Consider the following 15,153-nt stretch of genomic DNA (forward strand, 5'->3'; position numbering starts at 1 on the left):
CGATTCTCATTGAAATTTTTGAAAGAATTTCAAATTAATTTAAACAGTTGCGGAAAATGATCGGCTATTGTTCGGGCTACCAATCTCTCGGCGAATTCATAACGCGTCCACCACTTTGCAATAATATTCAATATATTACCGATGCTCAACATGCGAACCGTGCCAGCGGATGGCAAAATGATTGTTTTACGAATAATCTCATCACCTCGCTCGCTGAAATCTCTCAAGGATGAGCATTTTTATGCAATAAGAAATTCGCTAATAACGAAGTAAAGAATATTTTGCAGAAATTTGCTACTATGCATAGTACAAAAGTTTATCTTTAATGACGAGATTATCATCGATTTGATGTACGATACGATACAGAAACGCTTTGCTATCACAAGACTTTTATATGCGTCAACATCCATTGTTTGGCACATTTTATCTTATTATGTCACTATAGTGACGTAATAAGATAAAAAAAAAAAGGTAATCAAAATACATTATCAAAGTCCAGTAGTTCGGAAACAAAACTGGGACGTGCGTATGTAACATATGTTTTTTCATTTTTCTCGATAATATAATTATTTATTTGATTATAATATATGTTTTTGATATTTACTTTACATCAGTAGATATAATTTGAAAAATGTGTTTTCTTTTTATTCCATGTATGACTTCTGATAAGAAAAGTACTTATCTCTCTTTTAATGCAATGTCAATACAAGATTATCGTTTAAAACAGTATAACTAACATTGGATTCTAAACTTTTTCATACAGTTACTGATATTTATAAAATTTTTATTTTAACACCATCTTACATAATATCATAAAATGTTAATATGACTCTATGATTTGTTTATGATATCTTAAGATAATAAAACTTAAGACGATCTTAAATATAAGAACCAACTATGAATTCCAACCAAGACATTTTTTACTCCAAATCTATTTCCGGCGGCCCTAGTAGGTCAAGTTCTTCAAAACTTAAGATTAAATATTATAAAAAATGGTCAGTGATAATAAGATGTAAAAATACATAGAGATGTGCAAATCAAGGTAATTTGACGCTGAATCGAATCAAGTTTCATTTCTTTATTCGAATTTGAATCGAATAAAGTAGACGCAACAAAATTTTACTCGATTCGAATCGAATTGGATTAAATCGAATCAAGAATCATTGATACATAACTTTTAATTAACAACATCATTATTATAAGATTGATCATTAATATATAATAAACAAAAGATTTCTGTATTGTCAGAAAAATAATAGAAAAGGTGATATTGTGTAAATATTATAACCACTCTATATAGACAGAGATTGATAGATAGAGGGGAGGTGGGACGGCATATCTATTAATTTTTACTATCGAGTTTGTCGAAATGCAATCTAATAGATCGAAATTTATGAAAGTACATCACTCCGTTTTGTCAATAATTTTATTGCATGTTATATAAAATTGCTTCGAACATGCTGTCAATCCGACAAGCTTTTTCTTTCGATATTATTCCTTCCGCAAAGCATGTAGCGACGCGAGAGTGAATTATGTGAAATAAACCAGGACAAGAAATTCCTAGTCAATATCAGCCGCGATACGGGCATATACATACATATACATTATTTATTTATTTTATGCGTCAAATTTAAAAGCCGATTATGATAAAAACCAACATATCTGATGTTACCCTTTTCTAATGTTATTGAATAACACAATATAAAATTGTTTTAAAATTGTTAAGGCAATATATATATATATATATATATATATCTGTAATAAAATTTCAACAAAAACAAATATTATTACAGCTTTCCTCGCAATTTTTATACAAAAATATCACAGAAGATCAAGTATGTTAAATATTTTGTTTATATTATATTCCAATATAATCGATAACGTACTTCTCATATTTAATCTTAATAAATTTTCTCAAACGCATTAAGCTGATTATTAGTAGAAAATCGACTAATAAAAAAATTAAGTATAAATTCATTGTAAGTACATTATTTATTTAGCTATAAATTTTGTAAGCATAATTCGTATAAATTATAAAATTTAAATTATAAAATTCAAATAATAATTTATTCTTGAAAATCGTAACGCTATATATAAACTTATTTCTAGTGTAGTTGCATAGGTCACATTATTTTTAAAAATAAAAACTTGTAAAATGTATTTCTTAAAACCATATGTAAATTTTCTATTGTAATTATATTGCAATTTTCAATAATTTTGTAAAAAAAAAAAATTCGATCCTGCCAGGATTCGAACCTGGAATCTTCTGATCCGTAGTCAGACGCGTTATCCGTTGCGCCACAGGACCATTGAGGTCCATTATTCAAACTACACAGTTTTCCAGGAAAAATATCTATATTTCAAATAACAAAAATATTTATTCGATTACATCAAACATTTTTTACGTTTCGTTTTACATAAAAAATAATTTTTTTAAATTATATATACCAAATATTTAATAAATCCAAGAGCTAGCACTACTAATAATATAATAATTATTTATTCTATCTGCATATTGCAATCAACATAATCAAAAGAAATGTAATCACAGAACTTAACTTAAAAAAAACTTTAAGTTAAAGTATCTGTAATGTTATATCGTTTTCAATCTTCTACCCGTTTATAAGACTCGTTTCCAATAATCCGGTATGGTCTAGTGGCTAGGATACCTGGCTTTCACCCAGGAGGCTCGGGTTCGATTCCCGGTACCGGAATTTTTTTTTTATTTTGTAAATAAAATTTTTAAACAAATATAAATAGATATTAATGTTAGTAAATGTTTCAAAAATTATATTTTTGTATTTAATAATTTATCCAATTTTAGCGCGAATAAGATTCTGTATACGATCAATGGGTACTACTATCATAGTAGCGAAACGAGGAAGAGTAAATAAGGTACGGTTATTGCTTTCCTCAACGAAAAAACTTTTTCCTATTACAAAAGCCACGTCTACCATTCTCTAGACTGTCCCAAAACGGTCCCATTAACGCCTCGCCAAACAAGCCGCGTCGAACTGGAAAAAGTTACTCAATTAGAGTTCTGGGTCGTTCCGAAACTTGCTCCGTACTCAGTCGAAACTCAAATTCTTCCTTCTTCTCGTGCACTTTTTGCGCGACCACAAGCACGTACTTCTTTCGAAGTTCAGGGCACCGTGACCACTGTTGGTCGAACTTTTTTCGGCTTGATAAGTCGCGCACGTAGCCGTAGCACAATAAGAAAAAAGGACATATAAATGCGAAAGAAAGCGAAGAAATTCCAACGATACACTTCTTCCACTTCTTGTAAAAACATTTAATTAGCATATTAATTAAAAATTTTGTATTTAAATTTAATTTTTAATTTTGACCTATATTAAACTGTAGGTAATTTAAAAAGTTATTTTATAATTTAAAATTTTAAACTAAACAAATTTTCTACAGAAAAAAAATATTTGGCCCATGAGGGGATCGAACCCGCGACCTTCGCGTTATTAGCACGACGCTCTAACCAACTGAGCTAATGGGCCAATTTCTCCCGAACACTCTTTTACAGTTTCCTAAGTGTCCGATCCTGTTCTTATATATTTAAGTATATATAAATTTTTTAAATATAAATAATTTTTTATCTGTTTATTATTAAAAATACAGATAATTTTATATTTTAATTAAAAACATAAAAACAAGGTTTTTTCCAATAAATCAATAAAAGAAATATGCAATGCTGTTAAGAATCGCCGCGATTAACAGTGCATAAATTTTTAAATTTTAATCTTTTATCTTTAAAAATAAGCAATGTTGCTTTAAATAAAATGGTACAAATTAAATAAAATTAAATAATTAAAAAGTACATTAGCAATATAAAAAATAAATAAAATAATACACATAAAATATTTATATTAATTTGCATTAATTTTAATATCTCTCTAAGATTAAACTTAATACTTTTATATTATTAATATTAATTAATTTTATTAATTAATTAATAAAATATTAATCTTATTAGAGCAATTCGGTAAGAAATATTTGTTAAATATCAATGTTTGTTAAATATAAATTAATTGTATATTCTCGTTGTAAGAGATGAGTTTGTATTTGAAACAAAGCAAGGTGTAAATATTATTTCATATATGTAATAACAATCGTTACGTTGTTAAACTGATAACAATCGATACGAAAATACAGCAACGATAACGAGCATCATTGAATGCTGGTAGATAAAGAAACGGCAAATATTTAACAAAAATCGGAAGAATTTCATGCAAAAGAAGAATAATATTGATTGAATCATAGAAAAAATACAAACAATTAAATTACACTATGTTAATTATGCATTGTTTTCGGATTAGAACTTTGATATCTTTTTAAATAAAGTGATTGTTCGGTGTAATGTGTAATTTCTAAACAGAAACTAAATTCTTTAACTTACTTGTATTATAAAATATACAGCGTGTCCCAAAAATCCCAGAACCGGTCAAATATTTTAAAAATAAAATATTATCGAGAAAAATATTTCAGACAAAAGTTGTAGACTTTAAAGGAGAATAAATATGATAAAATCAATATTCAGAAACAGGCCTTACAGGTCATAGCTAGATTCCCGCGCCAGCATTGATTTTATTCTGATATATTATGTGATATATGTATTATGAAATTATAAATTATAAAATATTTCGTATGCTGTTAACAATTATCCAAAAATTAATAGCTTACAAAATATTATAATTTATAAAGGTATAATTACCTTATAAAAAAGAAGTAAAGTTTCTTTAAAAATTAACTTTACCATTATTTATCTCCCTTTTTCGAAGCACACAACTTTTGTTTCAAACATTTTTCTCAATAATATTTTATTTTAAAAATTTTTGATCGTTCTGAAGCTTTTGGGACACATTGTGTGTGTGTGTATATATATATATATATATATATATATATATATATATATATATCACTGAGTTATTAAAAAAGATATTTTAACTTCATTATATCGTTCCCATAAATATTTTACAGCACTAGTTGTGCGTACCAGTTGTGTTTTTCTATAATAACGTTGACTCTCCAGCGATACCAAATTTACGGAGTGGCACAGGCGAGTCCGATAACTGCCCAGCGTTTTTGTAGTTTTGTACAACCCTAATAATTCTGCGGTTTTCTGTCTCTCTCCTTCTCCTGACAAAAAATATCGTCATGGAGTAAGTCTACAGGCTATCATAAAGTATTAAGCCGCTGCAGGTGTCCTGCATGACCCTACCACGGCGTCAGCAAACTTTCCTTTCTTTTAGCTTCATACCTGTGCCCAGCAATCTGCTACCGTCTGGCAGAGCTTCAGAAAGAAGAAAGAGTAACGTGTATGAACTTTAACGGATACGGCGAGAGAAGAAAACGTGTGGCTGTGGGCACGAATCGATCGCCCATAAAGAATTTATAGCAGATCTGATTAAATAAAAAATTAAGATGGCTTATTAAAAAAATATGTATTACAATAGAAAATAAAAGTTACTAACAACAAGACAATTAATAGCTAGGCATAATTTAGTAAAAATTATTACCTCTATATATAAATAGCCAAAAATGTTATTTGAATTATATTTGTATAATTACTGTTGCCAAAATTATTTCAGAATTTATAAATCTTCATAAAAATTTTTCTTACTTTTTTTTAGAAATAATAGTGTATAAAATTTTTTAAATTTTCACAGACTTATTATGCGGATAAAAACTTTTATCAAAAGACGTGACAACGTCTAACGCCAAGTATATCTTTCATAAAGTATATTTTATATTCATATATAATAACGTTGAAAGAATCCAGAATTAACATAACAATATCAGTTTTTAAATTGGTTTTTTTTAAAGATAAATGGGACATGTTGCAAGCGTCGAGTTAATAGCAAACATGATCAGTTTCTACGATCTACGATTATTAAATAACAACATTTCCGAGTGGGAATGTACTTTTTCATTTAAATTCTTTTTTCAGCACACGTCAAATGTAAATTGTCAGGACAAATAGTTTAGTAACATTTCAAACGACATAAGTATTTCAGTTATAATAAAAAAAAAAATACATTTATATCATCGCAAAGTTCAAACGAAGTATTTTCATTTGCGTGAGTAAATCGCCATAAAATGGTCGAGCAAAAGCGATAGGACAAACTGACCATGTTTGCCATCGACTCGATGCTCGCAGCATGTCCCAGTTACATCGTAAAACTGTCGTTTTTTAGCTCAATCCCGACTAGCCGAGACTAAATTGAAGCCCGTTGCATATCTCGATTTAACTTACATATATATACACCATTGATTCCGCAGGGAATGAAATCGAACTCAACTGACGTGAAGTGAAAAAAAGAAAAAAAAAATGTTCAAACTGTTATCTTTACGAAAATGCACTAAAAAATTGGCAAAAAAATATATACCTGTTATTTCTGTCCAAACACACAAATTTACAGTTCCAATTAGTCTCATTCTGATCCTATGCATTTTGTATGTGCAATACAATAACTTTTTAATATTAAAGCGGCCATTTTAAATAAATTAAAATCGGTGTTGAATAAAATATAGAATTCATATATTATTTTCAACAAGATTAAATATTAACTCTACATCGTATATCTAAATTCGTCTTACACAAGGAGTGAAGAGTTACAAATGAAGCATGAGACAATTAACGGCGGTATCTATCCTCTACCATCGTTTCGTATATAGCCTGGCCGAGCGAGGGGTCGATCGGGATCGTCGAAAAGGTGAAGGGAATCGAAGAGTGTGCGGAGCTCAACGGTCCCCGAACAATCAGCGACAAATGCCGCTACTTGGGTGGCAACCTTCCACCTTGCTCTTCTCCACCTTCGTCCACCGTTCTCAGCTGTGAAATCCGTTTCTGGAATCGCGACACGAATTTCTGACAATACAAAAAAGTCCCTGCGCCTTTGTGAAACTTTCACGAAAGGCATTGACGAAAATGTCGCCATTAAAATTCGCACGGAGTTCGCTCTGTCCTGATGACTAAAAATAGGTAAAAATTCATCTTTAGATAATATCGTTCAGTGAGAAGTGATTAGCCGAGTTGATACAAGTATTATCATTTCACTAAATATGAAAATCGTTGATGAACAAAAAAATTGCCGGAAGAGCGCGATTTTTTCAATCGCAAGAGGTAATTATTCACAGACCGCGAGTTTCCACAGTGCGGAACAAATTTTTCTTGCGCTGGCTGAATTATATGCGCGTGCAACCGTGCGGATTACTCCGACGCATGGTCCGTTTTAGCAAGATGTAAACTAGACGGGTGTAATTAATTTAAAAGATTATTAATATCACTTAAATGTACCGAAAATTCGCAGTTCTAGAAATATCACAGAGATATTTCGCGTTACTTTTTTTACATAATTCCGCGGACATTTAAGACTACTATTTCATCAAGCTCGTGAAGTACGTAATGATATAAGAAAACGTGTAATAATTTCCTTAACTTATAGGACGCAATAACAACGTTTGCATTAACGTAATGTTGTACAGAAATGAATGAGACACAAAAAACCGAGAAATGAATAACCATCACATAAATAATTACACATCGTAAATGTGTGCTAACATGAATGTGAATACGATCAGATTTTACTTTTCACATAAATTTTACACGTTGCTTAAATTTAGCAAACATAGATTATTAAGAGACCTAGAAAAATAAAAAAATCAATTTTTTCATTTTTGTATTTTTTTGTAATATGATGTCTTGAAAATACTTTTCTAAAGTTACAACTCGGAATGCGTATAAATAGAAAAAAGTTCTAGCGTTTTAAAGAGATAGACAAGCGCCGTTAGACGAACTGCGCAGGGCGAGAGATGACAAAGGAATCGAGAATTTGTCATAGAGTTAAACTTGATATAACAAGAATTAATAAGTCAATCAAAGATTTACTATACAGCCCTCGAATAAATAATTCCATTTTGATGTAAGTAAAAAAATCATTTGTATATTACTTCAAAGTAAAACCGAAAACAAACGCGTTTTTCTCGGAACCGTGTTTTTCAAATCGATACCGAAAATATTTCTATTCGAAAACGAATGGATAGATCGGATTCGGATTTTCTTTATTTATTCAGCATGAAAATATGCAATCCTTGTCGTAAAAGGTTTTTCAAGTTAGTTTTTTTTTTAATAGCTAAAAAACCGATCTATTTTTGATAAGTAATAATTCGCACTCGTATATTCAAATAAACGGCATTTTGCAACAAACGCAAATTATAAAAATCGGCAAAGTCTCTTTAATTTTTTAATATTTTTTAACAAAAAAATTACATTGGATTAATGAAATTATAAAACATTGGTGCAAACCCCGCTTTGATACCTCTAATATGTACATTCGGAGAAAAAAAATCTATGAATATAGATATATTCAAAAACATATCTATTTAAGATTACATACACCTAAAAACACCAAAGTGTCTCTAGATGTATGTAACCTTGAATAGATTTAGATCACAAGTAATGTATGTAATTTCTGCTTTCGCTAAATCTACTTATATTCTTTTAAACATAGACATTTCATTGTAAAAAATAAATTCATCCAAAATACGTTTATCCAATTGTATGATCTAATTGATAGCTATTAATACAGAAATACATGGCGCGCGTACTAAAAATAAATTCTATTACAGTATTCACATTGTATCATACTTTACGTTACTTCACGTATTTGATTTAATTATCTTTCATCGCTACCTATCAATGTAATTAAATATAAATAATTAAATAAAAATTTTTGAAGTTAAACGTATCGTTCGCTTATAATTAATATGCGTTAAAAATAATATTAACTGTTTATCTGACAGGCTTGTCAAGGCTTGTCAAGATTTTTTTATCTTTTTTTTTCATCAAATATTATCACATTTCTTGATAACCAAAAGACTCGTATCAGTTGAATTGTATAATAAGTGATAACAAAATTATTTTCAATGCGAGACTTGTTGGGCCACATTATCGGTGCAGAAAAACGTAATTAAAGTGGATTTACGAAGTGTCTTCTCGTAATCTGCGACTCTCAAAAGAGCACCGAGCAGCGTGCACTGATTCCACAAGCACTCGCGTGCAAGAGAGACGTATTTCAAAAAAACGGCGTCTATCATGTGACCTTAAATTTATCCTCGATTACGGCTTATTACGGACAAGCACGACCAACCGGGTGCCCTCCCTCGTTAGAAACGACGTCTCGTCGAGACGTTTTCCACTTCCGAGAGAATTCTTGCGGGTACAATTATGTGTTTTTCCCGATGTTTCGAGCCCTTCTGCCTCCTGCGGCGCCTATTACCGACGAGAGTCATTAGATGCGCGTCAGATGATCCGCAACAACACTCGTTATTATTCACGGCCGACACGAAGGCCGACGTTCGCAATGTGATAACGGTGATTATGAAGATTCATGGTGCATGCAAAAGCAGAAGATTTATTTTGTTGACGTTTCGATAATTAACAGCCCGTCTAAGACTTATCGCGTGTTCCTTCATACAAAATATTTTTGATATATCGAAAATGAAGACACCCTCCTTGGCAAAAATTGTTTTGTCGTTACATTATGACCAAATTAATCCTTTATCATTATTATTTATTACCATATCGCGAAACCAGCGTGAAACTGATAAATAGTCATATAGAATCCGTCTGCATCGGTAATGCACGATCGAAATGTGCGTACTTGGTTAATTGCACGAAATTCATCGTGAAAGCAAGAGTAGAAGGCACAGAAAGGGAACAAAGGGAGGGATGCACTACGTGCGATTACACCTATTTGATATGCCGCGACACTCAAAACTCGTACATCACACTTAACCGTTGAATATGGAACAGTCAGTCCCGGCAGCGGCGCATCCAGCATGCATATGTAGACCGCAATTATGGCCGTTAACTATCGTCGGCACGCACGCCGAGCACGAATTTTCTATTTCGCTATGGAGCCTCTCATTTTTTTCCCTTCAAACGTTCGCTAGCATCGTGCAAAAGGCGCTTCCTCCTTTGTGCAGTTTCGGCGCAGTTCTAAATAACAAAGTATTTTGAACGTAAAACGTGAATATTAAAAGAGCTTGTAGAATCCTATTAATTATCTTCAATTTTTAAAGTTTTTGTAAAACTAAAATAAAAAGGAAACATAATTTACTAGTTAGACCCAAGGACATTTTTCATATCCGTCTAAACTATCTCTGAAGCTTCTTTCTAATATAATTTAGATTGAAATTGAATTTGTGAGATGTCTAATTTGCATTATATTTGTATTCATATGTACAAAGGAAGACACTGGTAATTTAAATAAATTATCTAAACAATAGTGAAAAAAATCACATAAAGTACCTCAATTAAAAACAAGTAATCTTATACATTGCGTAAATCTCGACGCAGCGACTCGATAAGCGTACAAAAAAGCTCGAAGATTTCGAGGCTCTCCTTTTTTCGCACAGATCGCCTTCAACCTTTATTTTGTCTCGAGACTCCCTGTGAACGATGCAGGTGAGGTACGCAAAAGAGAAAAAGAAACAGGTTCATACGCCGTCGGTACCACCGTCGATGAAAAAAAGAAAAGGAAAAAAAGGGGGGGGAGAACAAAAGTAAGAGAAGAGACGCACATTCGGACGGCGTGGTGTTTAGGACAGGACGGGATTGATGCAGTCGTAAAGAGGGGAAAGGGGAAGGGCAGTTGCAGTGGAAAAGCGGGATGGAAGCAAAGAAGAATGTCCCGTCTCCGTGTCGCCGCACCCAATAACACGCGGGTAATCACGATTTAATAGCTCAATAACGTCCGCCACTGTGCCCTGCCACGGACCTCGAAACAATTTATCGGTCCCGCCAGTCAATAAATTCAGTTTTTGAGTTGTATACGGGCCTGATCGGTCTCGCGAGAGCGGGCCGCGATGCTTAAATCTCAAAGCGCACGCATCGAATTCGGAATGGCGAATTTCAAAATATAACGCATATAAATTACCGGAAGAATAAATAAAATCAGTTGAAGTTGTCACCTCCTTCCATTCCTTTTATATCGAACTTTCCGGTTTCACGGTACTATTAAAATCGCCGCTAAAACACATGTAACAAAACAATATATTTGTTGATATAACAAGGAATGTATTGTAAAATGTATTAATTACTGAACTGTACATTGAACTGTAAATTACATTCAGTTTGCAACCATTTTTCTCGCATAAAGTTTATACAAAAAGAATAAACTTTTTATACAAACACGAACAGAATTAACGAAGAAAAGAACAATTGATCTGTCAACTGCAAAATATATTGTTTACATTAAAAAAAAAAAGAAAAAAAATCCTCCCCGGCGGGGAATCGAACCCCGGTCTCCCGCGTGACAGGCGGGGATACTGACCACTATACTACCGAGGACTTATTAAGTAGCTTCTTCTATTATCATCTTCCTCTATGTATAGATATACTTATTTCACTTTATTAATATTTCTCATTTCTATAAGTTATAGCTAATTAAAATACTGTTATTTACATAAATGAAACATTGTAACATAAATTTTAATATAAAAAGATAAATATAAATCAGTTTAATGCTTCCTAAATTTAATTTAAAAAGACTTAGTCAATAGAAGGTAATATAAGTAAGATAGGTAGGCAAAAATTCTACTAATATTAATATGTGTATATATATAAAATATGTTTTTATTTTAATTTCAGTATGTATACGTATCAGTATATGCATATATATATATACATGTTCATATGTATTCTATATAGAAACCTCACTACATGAAGACGGCTATAACGACCGAGGCTCTCGCAAGTCCTCGGTAGTATAGTGGTTAGTATCCCCGCCTGTCACGCGGGAGACCGGGGTTCGATTCCCCGCCGGGGAGGATTTTTTTATTTTTATTTTTTTTTTTTTATATAAATATACATCTTGCAAAGAAATTTTTCTTTACTCAGTTCATTTAATTTTTTTTTTTTTTTTTTTTTTTTTTTCATAATTTTCATATCAAGCAGAAAGCTACAACTTTAGAGGTGGAATTCATAGACATTTCTCAGATTTCACGGCCAGTCTGTCTTTGTCTCGTATGGTAAAACGTTGTACACAAGACAAAGACAGACTGATCTTGAAATTTGAGAAACGACTATAAATTCGAACCTACAACATGAATTATAACCCATGTAAGCCATGTTAAATCATATTATTCCTTCAAAATGTATTGTACTATATCAACTTTGCGATAATTATATGCAAGTGCAACACATGCACGCTGAAAAAAAGAGTTTGGTGATAGCAATCAAATGTTAAATATGAATAAATAATGACAGTAAAATATTTGGTTAATGTAATCAAAAATAATTTTACATTTCTAAATATTTAGTAAGTATAAAATCAAATTTAGTAAATTAGTAATTTAGTAAATTTGATTATTCTTACTAAATATTTAGGAAAGTGAAATTATTTTTTATTATATTAATGAGAGAGAAATATTTAATTGACATTATTTGGTAACTCTCAATATTCAGTAGCATCATCAAACTCCTTTTTCAATGTAACCATAAATAATTCCAACTGTTTAACATTGCCTAGCGCTTAAGAAGAAAATTTAATTACCGCAATTAAAATAATTTTACATAACAGAGAGCATTGCAACGATAGTGTTTAGATCCTATAAAATTATATTGTTCAGAAAAATATATATTTCGAAAACCATTTTTATAAAGAATCCCTGATACATAAGAAGAGATATAATGTAATTCATGATAATTCGTATAATCTCGACAATAGGAATATTTAATTGAATGCGACTTTTTCGTGCTTACACTATTCGCGTTTTATTGAATCGCGGTCGTGTCATTGCAATCCTTTGCAAGAAAGGCGGATTAAATGACCGGTTGAATGTCGGAATCGCGCGTCGCGAGTCGCACATTAAACGCGAATGAAACTCGCTGGTCGCGCCGACCACACTGCTCGTAAAAACAAAGGGACACGATGTTATAAGAGAAGGTTGTCGTTAACAGTAGTCCTGAACAGTCATAGCCGCGGAATTGCGGAGCAACCATTTCTCGTTCTCGTCTTGTGCCGCGCTCATATTCGAGTGTTTATGCTATCCAGTTAGTAGACACAGTGATATGTTTATCGTTTCGTTAATGCGATACTCGTTAAAGCTATAAAATATTTTATCGCTTAATTAACGATCGTTGTGATGTCAGTTTGCGGAACTGATAAATCTCGCTTAGAAGACGAGTTAAACTATTTTACTGGATTAACATGCTGTGGCCCCTCCTCTCTTTCTCTCTCTTTTTCTCTCTCGCCGCATTTCTTAACATTTTCACGATGAAGTATTTGTTGCACAAAATCAAAAAATTTAATTTCAATATAACTCTCTAATTTATGCACGGAAAGAACATTTTTACTGTAGCATCTAAACATTTAGATACAGATCAGATTTTATATTGGATTATCAAAATAATTATATGAGACGTTCAAACATGATAATACTGCTGCAAAAAATTTTGACATTCTAGCAATCAACTTAAACGTCCAATACAAATTTTTAATTATTCAACATAATTATTTTTATCAAATCTATGGATTTCAGCAAAATTATTCTTTCGTGTGTATATTATTTATACCAGCATACAAATGTATTGAGTGTAGAATATACATAAGTGATTTTTTTTTATCATTTTATAGATATACTGCCTATTTACAATTTTGTTTAAAAACACCTGAATTTAAATATCCAATAATATATATTGAAATTAATATACACATATTAAAATGCGACTGATTGTTGCATAATAGACACAATTGGCCACAGTTAAGCAAGAAACATATAACCCATAAAATTATAATGCAGTGGATAGTCCGTACATTTTTCTACATTAAACAAAAAAAAATATAAAATTTATGAAAAACTGTTTTACGTACATTTTTAAATCACGTCAAAAATTATTTGCATTTTTCTCGAGATAAATTTCGTATGGGTTGGGACATTTCTTGCATAACTATGGCCAATTAATCCTTAATTCAAATGTATATATAAATAAATTTAAATTTTATATATAAATAATTTTAAATTTAAGTTAATATTTTTTTCCAACAAAAAATTGGCAAAAAACAGTACCGTGAGGAATTACGGGTAAGCGTATTATGTAATATATACGTTTCATACGTGTATATATGTAAAACGTGCAATACGTAAAATATGATTCTACTTACCAGCACGAAAAAATACAACGTATAATTTAAAATGCTTCCCATAAACTGTCGACGCTTCTACCCAATTTTTATTCATAATTTCCACAATTTATGGATCGGAGAGTGAAATATCTCGTCGCATATGCGAACGTTCGCTTAAAAACGCATTCGGAACGAACTGCATGGAATTTTCATGATGCAATGCGGTACGCCGCGTTCGTCTATCCCGGTAAATTTACATCCCGTTATTACAGCGGTATTTCGGAGCCATATGTTTGTCGCGTCCCGCGTTTCATCATCCAATACGAGAGCTGTTTGTCTTCCCCCATGTCGACGTTAAATCTGATATTAGGATGGGCGTATGTGTTCACTCGTCAATAGTCCGAGTGCAACGACAAACCTATCGATTGTCTGTAAAGTCGATTTTGTAATTTAGATCGATGCACGGGCCCGGTTGCTTTTGATGCCGCTATATTGTATCAGCAACGCAACGAAACCGAATATTTCGCCGATGGTTGAATCACAGGATGATCAATCACCGTGCACCCGCATCGCATTTAACGCTCTAAAATGCCATATGAATAAAATATATACTGAACGATCACGCATTATTTGCATGATATCTTCAAGCATTCGATAATATCGAAATCTGTTTCTTTGGATTTTGATATCGTCAGAATTTTCTGACGATATCAAAATCCAAAGTGCTACGGCTGATAAGGCTTAGGTGATAAGGCTTTATTTGATAAGTACTTTTTACTAAATTATTAACAACATATCTTTCAATTCTTTCATAATTTATAAGTTGAGTGTATACAGTGACTTTGTTGCAGTAATATGTTTTCGACAAAATTAGAGCATACATACATTAAAACTGAAACACGCAATGTTTCAAAGATACGACTTGTCGATTGGCCATATCAATATTTTGGTTATCTGTTTTTGAGAACCGACATAAATTGACGGTAGTACCGGTAGGCATGAAATAGAAATACAG

The 15,153-nt window shown here is 31.7% G+C and overlaps 1 protein-coding gene and 5 non-coding genes across 6 annotated transcripts in view; 2 read left to right on the forward strand and 4 right to left on the reverse strand.

The window, feature by feature from the left end:
* Positions 1-15,153, reverse strand: part of LOC105195935 (mannosyl-oligosaccharide 1,2-alpha-mannosidase IA) — a 693,708-nt gene that overhangs the window by 536,842 nt on the left and 141,713 nt on the right. The window lies entirely within an intron of this gene.
* On the reverse strand, positions 2,236-2,308 carry Trnar-acg. Its single transcript has one exon. It is a non-coding gene; the product is annotated as a tRNA-Arg (tRNA).
* Positions 2,643-2,714, forward strand: Trnae-uuc. Its single transcript has one exon. It is a non-coding gene; the product is annotated as a tRNA-Glu (tRNA).
* Trnai-aau lies at positions 3,433-3,506 on the reverse strand. Its single transcript has one exon. It is a non-coding gene; the product is annotated as a tRNA-Ile (tRNA).
* Positions 11,291-11,362, reverse strand: Trnad-guc. Its single transcript has one exon. It is a non-coding gene; the product is annotated as a tRNA-Asp (tRNA).
* On the forward strand, positions 11,770-11,841 carry Trnad-guc. Its single transcript has one exon. It is a non-coding gene; the product is annotated as a tRNA-Asp (tRNA).

The sequence above is a fragment of the Solenopsis invicta genome, chromosome 1 (assembly GCF_016802725.1).
Source record: "Solenopsis invicta isolate M01_SB chromosome 1, UNIL_Sinv_3.0, whole genome shotgun sequence".
NCBI classification, from domain to species: domain Eukaryota; kingdom Metazoa; phylum Arthropoda; class Insecta; order Hymenoptera; family Formicidae; genus Solenopsis; species Solenopsis invicta.